Here is a 16,668-nt window from a genome sequence, read left to right on the forward strand (position 1 = left end):
TTTAACGAACAGTGGAGACCAAGTGCTACCTAGTCATAAGGCAGACAAGATAGCCCAACTGATTGATATACCTGTCCATGATCAGAAAGGGGGAGCCCCCTATGGTGTTAATTACTCATGGGGATAGTGGTTTTGGCTCATCAGACAGCATGGTACCAGGTAAAAAGGTGTGGGCAGAAAAAACAGGTGGCCAATCCATGCCCACGGATATCCCAGCATCAGGCAATGACCAAGTAGATTTGGTAATAGGGCCTGGCAAATAGAAATGAAATGTGTGCCAGCAAACAAATGCTATGCCTGGCTGGTATAGTTTTGGTACTAAATGGACTCTGTTGGAGATGGTTAAGCGGCACACTACAGCAAGGTATCATATCTGCGCAGCCGACCAATGTGAGTCTGACGATGATGAGAAATTCTGTCCAATGGCCTTCTGATACCGACGCCAATGCACCAGCTACAACAGGAATGAAACACCAGATTCGTAAAGTGTTGAGAATATGCGAGGTACGAGCTCAATAAACTATGATTTTCGGCTGAACAGGAGATGGTACGGCAGAGGTATTCACTGATGATTGCCCAAACAGAGAACATGTGGGTATATTTCACACAGAAGGTTCTGAACATTTTACATTTATGTTTGACTGACATGGACAATGCAGGAGTTTTGCTGAACATATGTCTAGTAGTGGTGCCAATGCTTGCTTCAATTTTGAGACAGATTTTGGGAACTTTGCACAATGATTCTTTAGTGGAGGATCCCGATGTGTGGCAATCATTCTCCGTTTATAAATATTGTAGGTTTTGCCAAGAAACAAACCAAAAGTGGAGAATCCTTATTCATGTGCTTCAACACAGCTTGGTTTAATGATACTTCCTTTGCAATCAGCATTACATCAAATTCGAAGATCAACATTTGAATCTATAGGGCTATCCACAGACTGCGATTCAAATGTGCACCTGTAAGAGTCAGAAGTTTTAGCTTTTGCATATTCATGGGTGGGAGTTTGTGGATTAGCTGCTGGGGGATATACATCAGTAAATAAGCGAGCTTGTTTAGTGATAAAAAAGTACACAACCATACCTCTCAAGCTTTAGAGGAAATGTTTCTAGATAACCAAACTATGAGAAAGGCAACCTAGCAAAATCGAGCTGCTATTTATTATTTGTTGCTGAAACATAGCCCGGGTTGTAACCATTTGAAATCATGTACTGTTATAATTTAAGTGACCATTCCCAGTCTATTGAAAATTGCATTCACAGTTTGAAAGACTTAATGGAACAGCTAACCCAATATTGTACTGTCAATTGGTGGGATTTTTGTTTTCTTGGATTCCGGATGTTGGAGGAACTCTGCGTTATGCCTTTGCTTGTATTTCTGTGATTGTTGCTATTATCAGTTTGTGTTTTTGTTGTATTCAATGTATACCTAACTTGTTTATGATATTTCCTCAGTGGAAGAAGCCGATTTTAGTGCTACTGACTTATGGAAGTCAAATGCCCAAGTTTGGATTGTAATGCTTTTGACTAAACATGGCGCCTGTGTGAAAGTAATAATTCTGGGTGATTTTAACATATGTTGCAATGAACCAGACAACTTGGAATATATCCTGCTCATGGATATCATGTATTCCCAGACCTTAGGCTTGTGACTGGCATCTCATGTAGATGGCAACTGTTTGGACATAGTAATGTTAGGTGATAGATGTTTTTCCTGTGCAGGCCTTCGAGCTTGGAATTCCTTGCCACATGATCTTTGAAAACTGAATCCCTTTGTGAATTTAGGAAAAAAGTTGAAGACCTTTCTCTTTAAATAATTGTTCCTGATGAATCTGGCTTCCTGGTCCTTGTCATTCTATCACCTGCACCCTGATGACATTATTGTGCTTGGTTCCAATGGATCTGTGCCATATACATATGAAAATCAAATCAAATCAATGAGAAGGAAAGAAAAAAGAAAGATGCAACTTATTTGTATATGTTTTGTCCAACCATGTGTGAGGGGTGGGTTGTAATAAAGTATCTGGAAGTGGTTTAACTGTTGCATAAAATGTATCAGTTGATGTGGTTAATTGAAACTTTGGTTAGTTTTTACTCTGTTCATCATCTAACTACTACCTGGACAATTGTACAATAAGCTTGCTTTATGTACAAGATGAGCACTTGCTCCTAAGGATGCGGACCCGGTTTGGGCTGAAGTAATTAGAGGTCAGCTTTGACACAGCCATCACCTTCTTTTACAAACTTCTCCTTTTAGGAGGGAAAATCTGGACCAATGATGAACAACGTGCACCAATCCTAGACCCACCTGACAGACCAAGCAGACTGAAAATGTACATCTCTTATATTCATCATGGAAGAAAAACCTTGAAAATTCCAAAGTCATGCAGTTGCAAGTTCCAGTGCAGGAAGGCTATGGTAAGGACTGGAGCACCTCACAGAGCACCCCACACCCTGGGATGGACAGTTAAAGGGAACTGGCACCTCTCTTTCATCTGGTGCCTGAACTGAAAGAGAGAAGTACAGCTCCCCATTGTACAATTACCGAGAACCCACAGAAGACTTTCCTTCCATCCCATACTAGCAAAAAGACTAAAGAATGATTAACTCTGGGCTTACACACAGCTACAGCCACGGCAGAGGGAGAGGCTGTAACCTCAACCCCTATTTCAAAATTGGTTAAAACCAAGCACAAACACTCAACATCTAAGAAGAAATAGATTTCAGTATCCCCATTCATCAGAAGAATTAAACAGCAATTACCTTGTCAATTACAGAGATACAACCACACTGTGCCAATTAGCCCTCAAAATTGTATTTAATTAAGATTTTAGACAAGGCGAAGCAACTTCTGAACTAGCCGACATGTGTTTCAAGCGCTGCTCTTTCTCAAGGCTTATGTTCCTGCTACAAGGGGTTCCGTCCTAGAACAATTACGGAAACATTGCTGGTAATTACCCAGAAGCTTAATCTATAATTCTTGGCTGTGGTGTCTGTGTTTGGCACTTACCTTGAACTGGTGGATATAAAAGCAACTAAAATTAACTCCATATGTAAGGATCCCTTTTGTCTGAATGAGAGAGCAAAGCTAGCACCTGCAGCCTCACCAGTAGCCACCAAACAATTTGAATCGATTCAAGGAGGTATCTAGCCTTTTTGAAGAATTCCTCCCATGGGCAGGACTACAAAGACTCTCTACCACTGAGAATGTTGATAGGGATAAGGTAGATTATCCTCCCAGTCACTGAAAGCTATTAAACTTCAGCCCTTTACAAAAACATTCTCCCAGGACACAATATTGGGTTGTTGGAGTTGGAGTCTAGAGAGCTAGAGAGGTGAGGAGAATTGTAAGACATGGCGTGCAAAGAGGGACTGTAAAACCCAGACACTGGAGGGACCTGAAGTGTAAGGATATTTGGCGTGTTACAGCACAGAGTACAGCACTACTGCACAGGTAGCAATTTTTTTTTGATGCAGCACCACCACATGGGTGTGGTGCATTGCTATATGTGTTGCCAGAGTAACATGGACATATAAGTAAAGACAGGCTATTCAGTCAAAAACGATTTTTACATATAAGATGCAAATCTATTTTTACAGTTAAAAGCACACATGTGCACATTCAAAAATGCACACTATTTTTCACCAGAAATGCCTATGTTGCAAGAGACACATTTGGAAATTAATAACTAACCTTATTAATAGCTAACCTGACTAATAAAACTTCATTTAACATAACCCACTAATAAAAATTTGTCTCCACTGCAGAATTAGGCCTACTCTGAAAGTGAACTTTTAAACGCACATTCATTTTTTTTTCTCTGCTGCCCTGTCCACATAACTACAGGAAGCAAAGAGCTCGAAGGAACAGGAAATCAGTTTGTTACAATTTTTAGTGTAGAAATGAGCCATTGTGTAGTGAGGGAGGAGATGACATGATTGATTCTGATTGGAGCAGCGTCATAGCAAGTATCATGCTAGAGGCTGTGATTAGAGTTTTGCTGGGGAAGCTTGAGGAGAGGGGGAGAACAATCGAGATCTTGCACAGCTGGGAGAAGGACCTGTTTCCTGGCTGAAGCATTCCTGCTGCAAAAGCTGAGAATTCCAGGCAATAACCCCGGTTTGAGAACGGCAGACGCTTGTTTTCACTGGGGTTAATCTTCAAGGGAGCCAAATTCAGAAAGAGAATAGCCGGAGAAAACTCATGCTGAACAGATAAGGTAATTACAGAAGTGTGGGAGCTGTGCGAAAGTGTGCAAAACTGTTCAGTCAGTGTATTCGAGGGAGTCCCAGTGCCTTATCAGCATATTTAATGTTACCAATTGAATATATTCTCGCAGTTCTCTGTTCATTTTATCACAAATAATGTTGTACTATTTCATTTATTTCTGTAAAAAAAGATTAAACTGTGTTTAAAGGAAATTTCTATAATACAAAAATATCTGAAAACAGATAGCTAGTGTGTATTATTTCTCTCTTTCATTTTGCATGGGAAAAGGTTTAAACGTGGGTAGATTTTTAAACAGTGCAATTGTCATTTTAAAACAGATGTGTGCATGATTATATTCAGTATGGACAGTTGTGAGTGCCTGTTTGTAGCATAGCTTGTTGGAGGTACATGAGCCAACGGGAAGAGAGACTCTCTGGACATAGTTCCATACCGTATATAAGGTAGTGGAAATTACCACAAAAATACCACAATAGCCCATGGTGGCACACAACACTAACACTGAAAATGTGGTATCCCTAAAATGTAGGCCTGAGGTCTCTCTAGTGATCAAGAACAATCTAGATAAAAAACAAGGGATGTTGGATATTGGGGCCACAAATAAACCAACCACGCAAATTATCGTGCACATTATCTAAATAGGTCTGAATTCTGAAATAATGCAATGTATTATTGTTATGTGTGATCCAATATGAATACAGAGAGTGATTATTGCTAAAGGTATTTTGGCAGTAAGAAAATACCGCAAAGCCCCAAATATCCACAAAATACCCAACAGAAGTAAGGGAAAAACATCAGAGACTAGAGGGGAATTAAATCCAATAGAAAGAAGAAAGGCGAAGTGAAAAGCGAAACCCAGAGATTGGGTGACAATAAGATCCAAAGACGTTCCAAGTGCAGTTAAAGAGATAATACCAAAATAAAATGAGGAGAGATAATCTCTCATCCAGAAGCAACCAAAGAGATAGAATTTGGTAGCCTGGTTGGAAGAGATAGAAGGGTGAACACCCTAAACTTGGAAAGTGAGCAAATAGTTCATGAGACAGCAAAGAAGAATAGACCAGTGCCAAACATGAAGCAAGAGATAACAGCCAACCCCATCACATTACGACTACCCTTATACTGGGTCAGGGACACTCAGATATACCTCACCTATCCTGACAAAAAAGCCATGTTGAATTGTCATCATTGGTTTTGTCATTTGTAATCCATAATAACATGTAACTACAAGAAAAGGCATGGGACAGGGTTTGTCCAGAAGAAAAACACAATTGCAACGTAGTTCACTGCTAAAGTTGCTTTCAATTACTTTACATGTTTTACTTTGTACATCTTCCTGCACAATATGCATGCCCACTGGACCCCGAGGGGCTCACTTTGGTGAATGTGTAATTTGGCAGCAAGGACCCATTACATGCAGACATACATGTAGGTGGGTCCCCACCACTTAATTTTGGTCATTTGCATGGAAGAGGGCAAACTTGCAGGGTAAAATGTGGCGTACACTCATGTATGTCTTTTGTACTGCACTTTTACACTCGCCATGCAAACAGAGCAAACGCTGCCTGCCTTATACGCATGGCAGCCAGTGTTGCAATGGATCCCTATGAGGTCCACCTGTTGTTTGCTGTTACATAAAGTGGGCGGCCCCCATAGGGAAGCGTACGGAAAACCTGATACTTGTGGACACTGACTCATCTCTTTATACATTAAAATGTACTGTGTCATACGTTTTGGCTTTAACATTGTCTGACTAATGAGATTTCATATTAAGAAAATTCTGTTATATTAGCAAAGTGTTGTGTCAAAGCATGACCTTGTGGTTCTCGCAGGAGGAACCCTGTGAGTTTTTTCTGCGGACCCCATAGGGATCCATAAAACGTGCTGCTCCAGCATGAAAATCAATGCCGGCTCAACTGCTGGGTCTATTTTTATGTCAGAGGGTAAGGGAGCAGTGGAAACTAAAACCATATAGCTTAAAACCAATACTTACCCAAGTATTTTATGCCATCCATTTGCGTTACGGTCCCGATGAAAATTAGCTCCTTGGTGTCTCTTCAAAAGACATGTATTTTGGCTCTTTCTATGATCCTCCGCAGTATTCGACGCATGCATTTCCTTAGTGGTGCTTCTTGTGTTGGGCACTGTGCTTACTTTATTAGCAAGTTACTCTCAGGTGGAAACTTCCACAGACAAAGGAATTCGATGAGCTTGTGCCCCAAAAGTGATAGAGTCATGCTCAATGACCCGATTTACAAAGTGCATATGTGTGACTGTGATACTGATCTGAATGTTCTCTGATGGATGTGTGGTCGGGGTGTGGGAAGTTTGTGATCTGCTATAAGTGACATACTATTATGCAAGTCTATGCAAAAAGGACATTATGCGAAATGTGCAATACAAGATAAAAAGCTCAGATCCTTCACATTGCACATCTATGTTGTTCCTCTTACAAACCCTGGCAGAACATCGATCGCCAATATATGTGGATTTTCTGTTGGATAAAACAATCCTTGTTGTATTAGTGGTCAACACTCTTTCATAGTTTGCTTTGTGAATGGCATGTTTGCTAATTTTTCACATAAAAACAACCTCTGATTAACCACATTGTGGTCATTGTCAACATCTCAAACAGCAGTCCATGAGAGTGCAAAGAGGAGGAGGGTCCTATATGAAAACCTTATTGCACTAGATTAAAAAGTCAGGACTTTCCAGAATCCCCTTGAACCTAGTTTTATGGAAAACAGAGTTTTCTGTACTGCTAGTTTTCCTGAAACATGAACGTTTGGAAAAATGGAATGAGTCTTGAATGAGTGTGCAGCTGTTGCACAAGAAATGTAAAAATCCCACAGCCGAGTAGGTAATACAAATAATCTAAATGATTATCTCCGCCAATGCTTTTTCTAGAATTTATAAGAGGGAAACAGTGAAAAACAATCATAGCAGTTTACATCTCAACTGCAATCTGATTTGACATAAGAGAACAAAATGAAAGTCAAATCAGGAGCGTCTCACTTTTGCCCATCTCACTCACTAGGCCATTAACCCACCCAAGCTGTTAATAAATGTCTGTTTGATGCTCCCTCCACTCCCCCAGTGGGATCGCAGGTCCAGTACTTGTTGTGTTACACTTCAACGTCTGATAAATACAAATATGTAAAGACATATCACCAGTACAGGGTAATATTTCGCAATATGCCATACCGAGTTGTGGAAACAAGTGTTGGAAATGTCTTATATGCTTACCAATTACATGTATAACTGCGGAGTCGCTGGATACAGGTGTGATTGTTCCCACATTCTAGTTGTATGTACGTAGTTTCTTACAACCCTATCTGCCATATTGATAATTTGACTAAATGTATTGGTGAATTATTGCGTTAAAAGGTGATATATATTCAGTCCAGTATATATGAATGATATCAGGTGAAGAACTGGGATTTTGAGAAGGGATAAACACAAAAGAAACCATACTCAAACTATTTCTGATTGTAGGTACATTTCAGCTTTAGCATCAGAAGAGGTTCTCAGCCCGTGTCATGCATGGACCTTTGCAAAACTTTCATTAGCTCCAGTCATCCTACTCTATCAAATATCATGCATCCATAGGTCATAGGCAGATCCCCACTAAATATGTGTGCAGTTCAATGATGGCCTGGCAATTGTATTCCCTTATGGTACAGACAGGTCAACCACTACATATTTTAATCTCATCAAGATATTCAAGAACTGTGTTTCTTGATACTAACTCTTTTGACATTTATATTTAAGATTTAATGAAGCCTGAGGCAGATATTCTACATATAAGTTCTAATAGACTACCTATCCTTTTCCACAAAGAGGATGTATTGATGTCTCAGGAGGCCAGCTCAGGGGCAATGCGCTCCTCTTGGAAACAAGACGATGTGCAGCAACACAGGTTCGATGCCCGAGTTCCCGCTTAAAAACCTCTTGGTATTAAGCGCATTATAAATAACCAATTACATTACATAAACTCAAACCCCAGGGGCAAGACTCAACCTGATATTGATATTGATATTTATGTTCAGTTTATGTATTGGAGAAGGTAAGTTGTGAAACAAGCCAAATGCAGCACAGTAGCAAAGGGTGGTTGAGCCAATCCTGGTTCAACAATCTGACCACTCACATTGAGGACTTTGTTACAGAACACACAAATAACAAGGCCTGTCTCACAATAGCTCAACTCAATAGAGGAATATTGTGATTTTCAACAGCTTTGAAACCTTTGCTTTCTGCTCTTAGAATTTACCAAGTCAAATCTGCACCAGCAGGCTTATATCCGAATGAAGTTCAATGGTACCTTACTAGTGTCTCAGGCAAATGAAAATAACGTTTCTTAAACAATGAATTAGGGTTCCCCTAGAACATGTGATTGTGTCTGAACCACTTCACTTGGAATTGGGTCATGGCAAAAACAAGGATCTAAGTAAAGCCTTGATGTTGTCACACGCCCGGATTCTAGATAAATAAATACTTTCGACGTTTAATTCAACAGCTTTGACCATCATGCATTTGGTGTGTCACGATAAACCACGGCAAAATAACATTTAAACCGAAAAATGAAAAAAAGGGAAAATGTGTAAAGAGAGGGGAACATTGGAGCGCATAAAGCTGAAAAAAGAATACACACAGGACACATGACAGGAATGAAAGGTAGCTGATTTTAAAGAAACACACTTGCTATGAGAAATGCATTCCTTCATGGTTTAACACCCACATGAGATTGTCATGCAGGTGGAAATTCACTTTGTATGGAATCTGCCTTCTTTTAGCATCTGCAAAGTGTAAATTGCCGACAGAATTTACGTTTTTTTACGAAATGTACAGTACATTTTGTAATTGTGAATTTCCCTTTTTTTTCTCTTGTATTTACCACTCTTTGTTCTTATTGCGAAAATTGAATGGATGCGACCAAACAGCATATACATGCTACGTTGCTGCATGCAATTTAAAATATTTTCAAAATGACCTCCAGTGTGAAATTAAGCTGAGTGCATGGTCAGTTATTATCTATCCCAGCACAGCCGAGCACAGAGGTTGGCACTGCAAAATAGGGATATGTATTTTAATTCCTTGAAAACATTTCCATATAAATGTTTTCATTTAGGGATTTCTTATGAGAGCCGTGGTTGCACACGTAAGAAAAAAGCAGACATAAGTTTAAATGTCAGACACCCCGCAACAACACATGCACTCCACAAATACAGTGTTTACTTCCAACCAATCAGCTGAAACGAATCTTTTCATTTCTAAGTGCTCCGCCCCATTGTAGGAGAACAACCTTCAGGTCAAATGAAACTCTGTCAATGGGGATGCCTAGATGTCGATTTGTCTAGAGGCCGGGCAGTTCAACTTAAAACAGTAATTTAAAGAATCTTACACCAGTAATTTACAGATTGTGCATCATGATTACAGCACAGAAAAAAAAATACAGAAAATGTATCCATGCTGGTGTCCTTGGTTCCCCCCAAATGTGATCCAGATTCAACAACCAACATTTGATGATGGGATGTTTGACAACGTGATCCCTGCTTTGTTTCCTGTTCCCTTTTCATTACAAGTCAATTATTGGCTATGTGTTTTCAGAGTGTTTGCCTTTCGTGTAATAGAATTCAAAAAAGGGAGAAACACCCACCCACCCACACGCACCCTCTTTTATTTTTCCCTGCCCTGCTTCCTTTTAAAATCTGCTTTCAGTTGACCTGTAATTAAAGGTCATTGATCAGCTGGATGGGCTGACAACACAATGTTATCACATTCTGCCAGGCTCTGCTATAACACCTCTTTGTGAAATGATCACTGAATCTTTTGTATCTGGTCGCTAACCAGAAGGCGTCAGATTGACCTAATTATGGTCCTCCTGAAGAGAAACAAATCTCACACTCAGTGTGCCAGTTACAGACCTACAATCCTCATAAATACTGATGGCAAGATTCTGGCCAAAATACTAGTGAAACAACTAGAAATCATGGCACCTCTGTTGATCCATGAGAACCAAGTTGGCTTTGTAAGCGGATGACATGTTGCTGACAATATGAGAACATCATTGGTGACATTATATCTAGGAAAACAAGCCCCGGATATGGTAGCAACCATATCTTTAGATGCTGAGAAAGTATTTGGTATAATTGAATGGAGCTACCTATTTACAACTCTGAAGCTATTTGGTTTTGGGGTGACATTTATGAGAGCTGTAAGCCTGCTATACACAGATCCTTCTGCCAGCATTTTCATAAATTGCCTCATCTCAATTAAATTCAACCTCCAGTGGGCCCCTAGACCAGGTTTTCCCCTTTAACTATTATTGTTTATCATTGCAATGGAACCTTTGGCCATTATGCTGAGAAGAAATTGAGATATCAGTGCTGTTGGCTGTGCTGGTGAAGCAGGGAAGATATGACTCCATGCTGATGACCTTTTGATTGTGGTACACAATCCTGATATGGGTATGGCCACCTCATGGAAATAATTGAATCTTTTTCAGAGATATCAGGATACAAATGTGTAGTATGGCACCTGCCAGCCCTCCTACGTCATCTGCGGGAGATGACCACCGCCAGCCTTATCTCGTAGTCTGCATGCTGGGTGGTCGAATATGAGAGCGAGGACAGAGAGACGTTTGGAGAAAGGACGGAGAGAGGGGCGAAGGCTGACAGGTATCCTTACTTATTCTGAACTTGATCCCTAAAGTAAACTTCCCCATGGTGCCTCTGTGTCTCTGTATTAACCCAATACACTACAATGGCGAAGAGGATGGCCAGATTCCCCTGAACCCCACAGCCACCAAGGCGCAGCCTTACCCGACTGCACTGCTGCACCAAAGACGGTGACCTCATCAATCCCAATGTTAAGCCGGGATCCCCTGGGCTAACCGAGCTCTCCCACAGCCCCTCCAGCTGAGCAACTCATGTGCGGCAACCCTTCCTTTGCTGTAGATACATTACCAGAGCTTCCACATAATGACACAGAGCTCAGAAAGCTCAACAATTCCTACCATATTACACAGTGAATAAAGACCATGCACTCCAACACTGCAAAATAAACTACCGTAACTCCACTGCTATATCCTCCTGAAAATTGGCTCACCACCAGCGTTCACAGTAATTCACCATTTAAATATATTTAAACTGCTTCTTTGAGTATTTCGAGACAACAAGCGCTTTTGGGACCAAGTATAAGTTAGACTGTGACGGTATACATAATCACTCATTACTGCACCACCATTTCATTTTCATTTTTACGAAGTATAAGTCAGACTGCAAATGCACTTGCACTTGCACGTTCTAAACACTCACAAGGCATAGTAGGTTCGTTTCCCCCTCCCCATTGTCTCTTCTTACATTTAATTATTTAACATTGTTGTTATGTCATTGTCTATAATCCTCTGTCCCCTCCCAGTTGCCCTGTGGGCGCTTGGAAACAGTATTTGCTTCCTACATAATTGCCTAACACGTGAACAATAAATAAATAAATATATAATCACTCATCACTGCACCGCCATTTCATTTTTTTTTTATTTTGAAACCACCTACGCTGCCCTCCACCACAACAATGGCGTTTAGCAGCGTTCCCAACCAGCTTTCTTTCTACCAGAAAAAGGAGAACCTGCAATACAGTGGAAGAGATGGATAAAGTCATTTGAGATGGATAAAGTCAACAACTGTGGCAAATCCGAAATACTGTTGTTCTCCTTGTCCTGTTTGCAAGTTATTTAATCAATAGAACTTCACGTGGTGCCAGACAAGGATAAAATACCTGGCATCTGTCTGTCTCTTATTGATGCAGATCAATGTTGCAACACTATTGCCAAAAAGCAAATCGGACCTGGAAAGATGGTGTTTCCTGAAAATGTTCCTATGGGGCAAGGTCAGAAGCATAAAACTTAACGGTGCACCCAAAATCAACAACATCCTATCTATGCTTCCTATTAAACCAGCGAAAGGCCATTTCAAGAAAGTAGATGCTTTGACACAATGATTCCTTTGGGAACACAAGCCTCCTAAATTGGCACTTTGGATATTGCAGCTACCAACTTCTTTGTGGGGAATGAATGACCCCACCTTTAAAAACTACCATCTGGCTTTCACGTTGAGGCACTTCTACAGAATACCAAAATCAGATACAAATATAGAGGCACATTCGGAATCTCGCAGAATCTAGCTTTGGAACCTGGTTTGATAATAAAAACCAAGCCTGGAAGATCATCTGAGAACGTCCCCCCCCCTCCCACCCCCCTGCAGAAGCTTTAAGAGACAGCTATTTCATGTCAACTTGGTGCAGACTCTGTTGCTTTCGCTGTTGCTTCACTCTGGCAGAACCCTAGAATCACACTTCACGGTAACAGTATCTTGTGGCGGAACCGTTACCTATGTAGAATTTGCTATATTAGATACGTGCTTGCAAATGGGGAATGGATCCCCCAATGGACGTCTATGTCAGCAACACAACCTGAATGGCAGCACCTACTCAGAATACTGTCAGTTAAGAAAGATTTTAACAAAACTCTGGAGGCTACACCAGGTTTGCTACCCGTGAGTGATGCATGGCTGGAATTGCATTCATACCCGGCCAATATTCACTCCAAAGATGTCTTACTGCTGTGGACCGAAAGAATATGGCAAACATTAGAGACCTGACCTCTGGTCTATGTGCTGCAATATTATCCGACTTGCATTATTGGACTAGAGCTTATGGAGCAGTCACATTAAACTACTACACTGTGTGCACTGGACAAATGACCAGGTGTATGAAAGGAATATGTGTTACAGGGACCGATGTTGGAAATGTAAAAGAGAAAAGGGTGCGTTGACTCATATGATTTGGTTGTGTCCTAAAACAAATGAACTCTGGGAAGAGGTGTCTGAGAGAATTAACCTAACAATGGAAACACATATCCCGATGAAAGCCTCCATTTTCTTCATGGGTGATGACAAACTGGTGTGCCACCTGCCAAATGCAAATAAGGCTTGTCTTTTCAGGGGATGCGTGCTGGCAAAAAAACATTGATTTGTGCTTGGAAATCGACAAACTGTATGAGCTAGACTAGATCCGAGATTTGCTGACCCTCTTTGCTTTTAAACGGGTCATATACAAATGTGGAAATGACCTTGTAGCATCCGAGGCAATCTAAAGTCCATTCCTGGAAACATATGGCCTGTTTCCAAACTGCTGGTAACAACTGCATAGCACACATATTACCGTCTCTGTTGGACACTGTATGCATTACACAGAAGTTGATATTACATTATACTAATTATCAATAGCTGTCTTCTTAGGCAATCTGACTCAGATCATAAATATATATCGTAGTGAATTGTTTTCCCTTTGCTCCTTCTCTCTTCTTTCTTTTTCCACTTATATTCTGCAAAGATTCTGAATTTTATCCTGACCTGTTAATTCCATTTTAACTATGTTTTATATTTGTTATACGAATAACAACTTCTAAGAAAAGGTCACTGATCAAAAGGCGCGCGTAAGAGTTGAAAGACTTACAGGAAATGGCTGGTTGGAGATCTGTTATGAAAATGATTTCTAAACCCAACAGTGAAAGACATATTTGGTGACTTATTGAACATCTCCATCAGTGTCTTTTCTAGCACAGAGGGAAAAATACTAAGTTGCACTCGGTGCTTTTCGAGTATATATATAGTCTAGCTGCAAACTGTTATTTAGCTATGAGTTGATGTGAACAGAAACCAGACCTGCATCTAAGGCCTGTTTTGCTGCCTGTTTATAGTGTGCGAGATATGCATGACCAGGCTTCAATGAAATATATGCAGACGGAAATATATAAATCATTTAGTGGAACCTGACTGTTCGTGCATAATGATTATTTGCAGAGGCGTCCATGTGAAGTTTCTAAAATTTTATATTTTTCAGGGTCAACAATGTAAATTCAGCTTTCAGCCAAAACAAAACATATATATATTAACTCTAATTAATGGGTCAAGGAAATAGAGGTTTTTAATTCGTACATTCTCGAAAACCTGTCTGAACTGCAAACTCGAGTCTGTATTGCGGGTCCCTTCTTGCATTTATATTTAACTTCCCTTTCGTCTGGCCTTTATTAGACAGGCTCCCCACTCCCGCTTGTAGCACGTCTGAAACAGCAACAGTGGGCGGAAGGCAATGCAGAATAATGTATCAGGACTCACATTTGCATGGTCAAGTGTCAAAAAAATTAGGGCTTCTTGAGAACCACGTCAAGAGGAATAACATAAGTGGCTGACTCGGTAGCAGGTATGCCATTTCCAGTTAGCTCATGCTGTCATCAGCAACTGGGAATGGAAGCCGTGGTCATTAGCCATACTGCTGCAGCGGAGGCTTCTTTTTTTGTGCCCATCCTCCGACATAAATTCACATAGAGGCCTCACTTTGTGTCGGTGTCTCGCCGATGAGATGGAAGGCGCGGCTTTGGTGTGTAAAGGGATGCTTGTAAAATAAGTGATTATTCCGCTAGCTGTCTGTGGCATGCAAGGACGCCCCTGCTCATTGGATAAATACTCATTTAGAGTAATCACTTTATTTCAGCTCTGTAATGACATTAACAAGCTTGGAATACAGGGAATTACATCTGCCCCCACAAATAATTGAATATTCCACCATCGCAGAGCGCAGGCACGAGACTGGCTTAATGTCATGCCACTTTGGGAGCTCACGCGTGCCGGCAATTGGATAATAGGCTTAAGAAGCAGAAAATTGACTCACCGCCATTTTTAGCAGCAGAAAAAAGTAGCTATTCATTGTGAAACTTTCCTCTGCTGTAATTTCAAACAACCAACTAAGATGACGTGACAAGGCGAGGTCCCTTTGCGGGTTGGTACTTTAATGCCTGCTTTTAGCAGGCGTTAAAAAACGAACCCGCAAAGGGACCATGGTGCTAATTACGGTACCGCAATTTGCGGTACTGTAATTAGCGCCATCCCCATTCCCATTATGCCCTATGGGGGCAAAAATGGGAATGGGGAAGGGCCTTGGTAAATGGGGAATTACCGCCCCCGCTCACCTTGGAGTAGGGCGGTAATTCCGCCATCCACCAAGGCGGACACGGTAAAATACGTGTAATGAGGCCCTAAATCTCAGCATAAGTATTAAGACCTTCTGCGGTGCTGTGGATGTGGCAATGGAACACGTGTTGAAAAATACTAACCAGAACTCAACAACAAAAAGAACCACTATTTTAGAAACAACGTGTGATTCCTACAAACCAAGAGATCAATGTATGTATTCATTAGTTCAAAAAATGACTATGAGATAAATTACATCTTGATAGTAAATCTACTTGTGCACTTGGACCCCAAATGGCCCATAAAGCTGGGGGTTGCCCAATAGCACTTTAAGATGGAATAGCAGCCCCCGTGAGATGGATGGGGATGCAGTTTAATACTCTAGCATCAAATCAATAATTACAACTCAACGGTTTGGCAAAGGGAGTCCATTTAATGATAAGTACAAAAAAACGGGGAGTTTCATGAATATCAGCGGTTGTTTGAGCTTCCTTCTCGCTTCATAAAAAACACATCATTTATACTGAAAACTGGTCATCAATGACATGTAATGCTTAAAATGTTGCATGCAATTCTATTGGTTCTAGGGATGTAACTTTAATATAGGTACTATATCTGTATATGGTAACAGAGTGAGGGGATTGGGTAAACACTGTCAGGTGGGGCATCTAAACCCTACCTTAAAAATGGCTACTGTAGACGTTCACTAAAAGTATGACGTCCCATTGGTTCTATTAACTATAGAACCCTAGATTACTTTGTCCACTGTGATTGGGTTGGCACCAACCCCACTCATACTTTTCCACTTTGCCTAGCAGTATGCAGAATGGTCGGCCAGCTGCAGGGTGCATGTCAGCTCCCCCAGCCTTTCTCCAATTGTTGCTACAATCAATCATCACTTTGGTGGTCATGTGTCAATTATTTTACTGTGGTAGGCCTTGAGACTGCATCTCTGTCTGGAAAAGTTCTGATATCTTTTCATGATACACCGCGATGCGTAGGTGTGAAAATCCCCTTTCTTCTCACTCGGCTGGTCACGTGATTCAGACACCGTAAAATCACCTAATTCTTCATGTAATTCGTGTATTTGATTTTCGTTTTGTCCACCACTTGCCTTCTGCTTCTTATCTTGACCCTTCCCAGCAGGATATTCTGTTCCTTGCTTCATTAATTGTAGCTACTGTTGGCCTATTTTGGCTGATACGACCTTGGCTTTTTGGCACGATTTGACTCTGTCTGAGTTTTGTTTCTGTATTTTATTCTTGATTTGTTAACTATGAAACTCTCTTCATGCAACCTCTAGTAACCTTTGGTTGTTTCTGCCCTTGTGTGTAGTGGAAGTATACTTATATAGGGTGCTTCTATTGAGGTAGGTATGTATAGGTGGCACTTGCCGCAATCTATCTTACTACTAAG

This window comes from Ambystoma mexicanum, chromosome 5p (genome assembly GCF_040938575.1).
Source record: "Ambystoma mexicanum isolate Mex_15411 chromosome 5p, UKY_AmexF1_1, whole genome shotgun sequence".
NCBI classification, from domain to species: Eukaryota; Metazoa; Chordata; class Amphibia; order Caudata; family Ambystomatidae; genus Ambystoma; species Ambystoma mexicanum.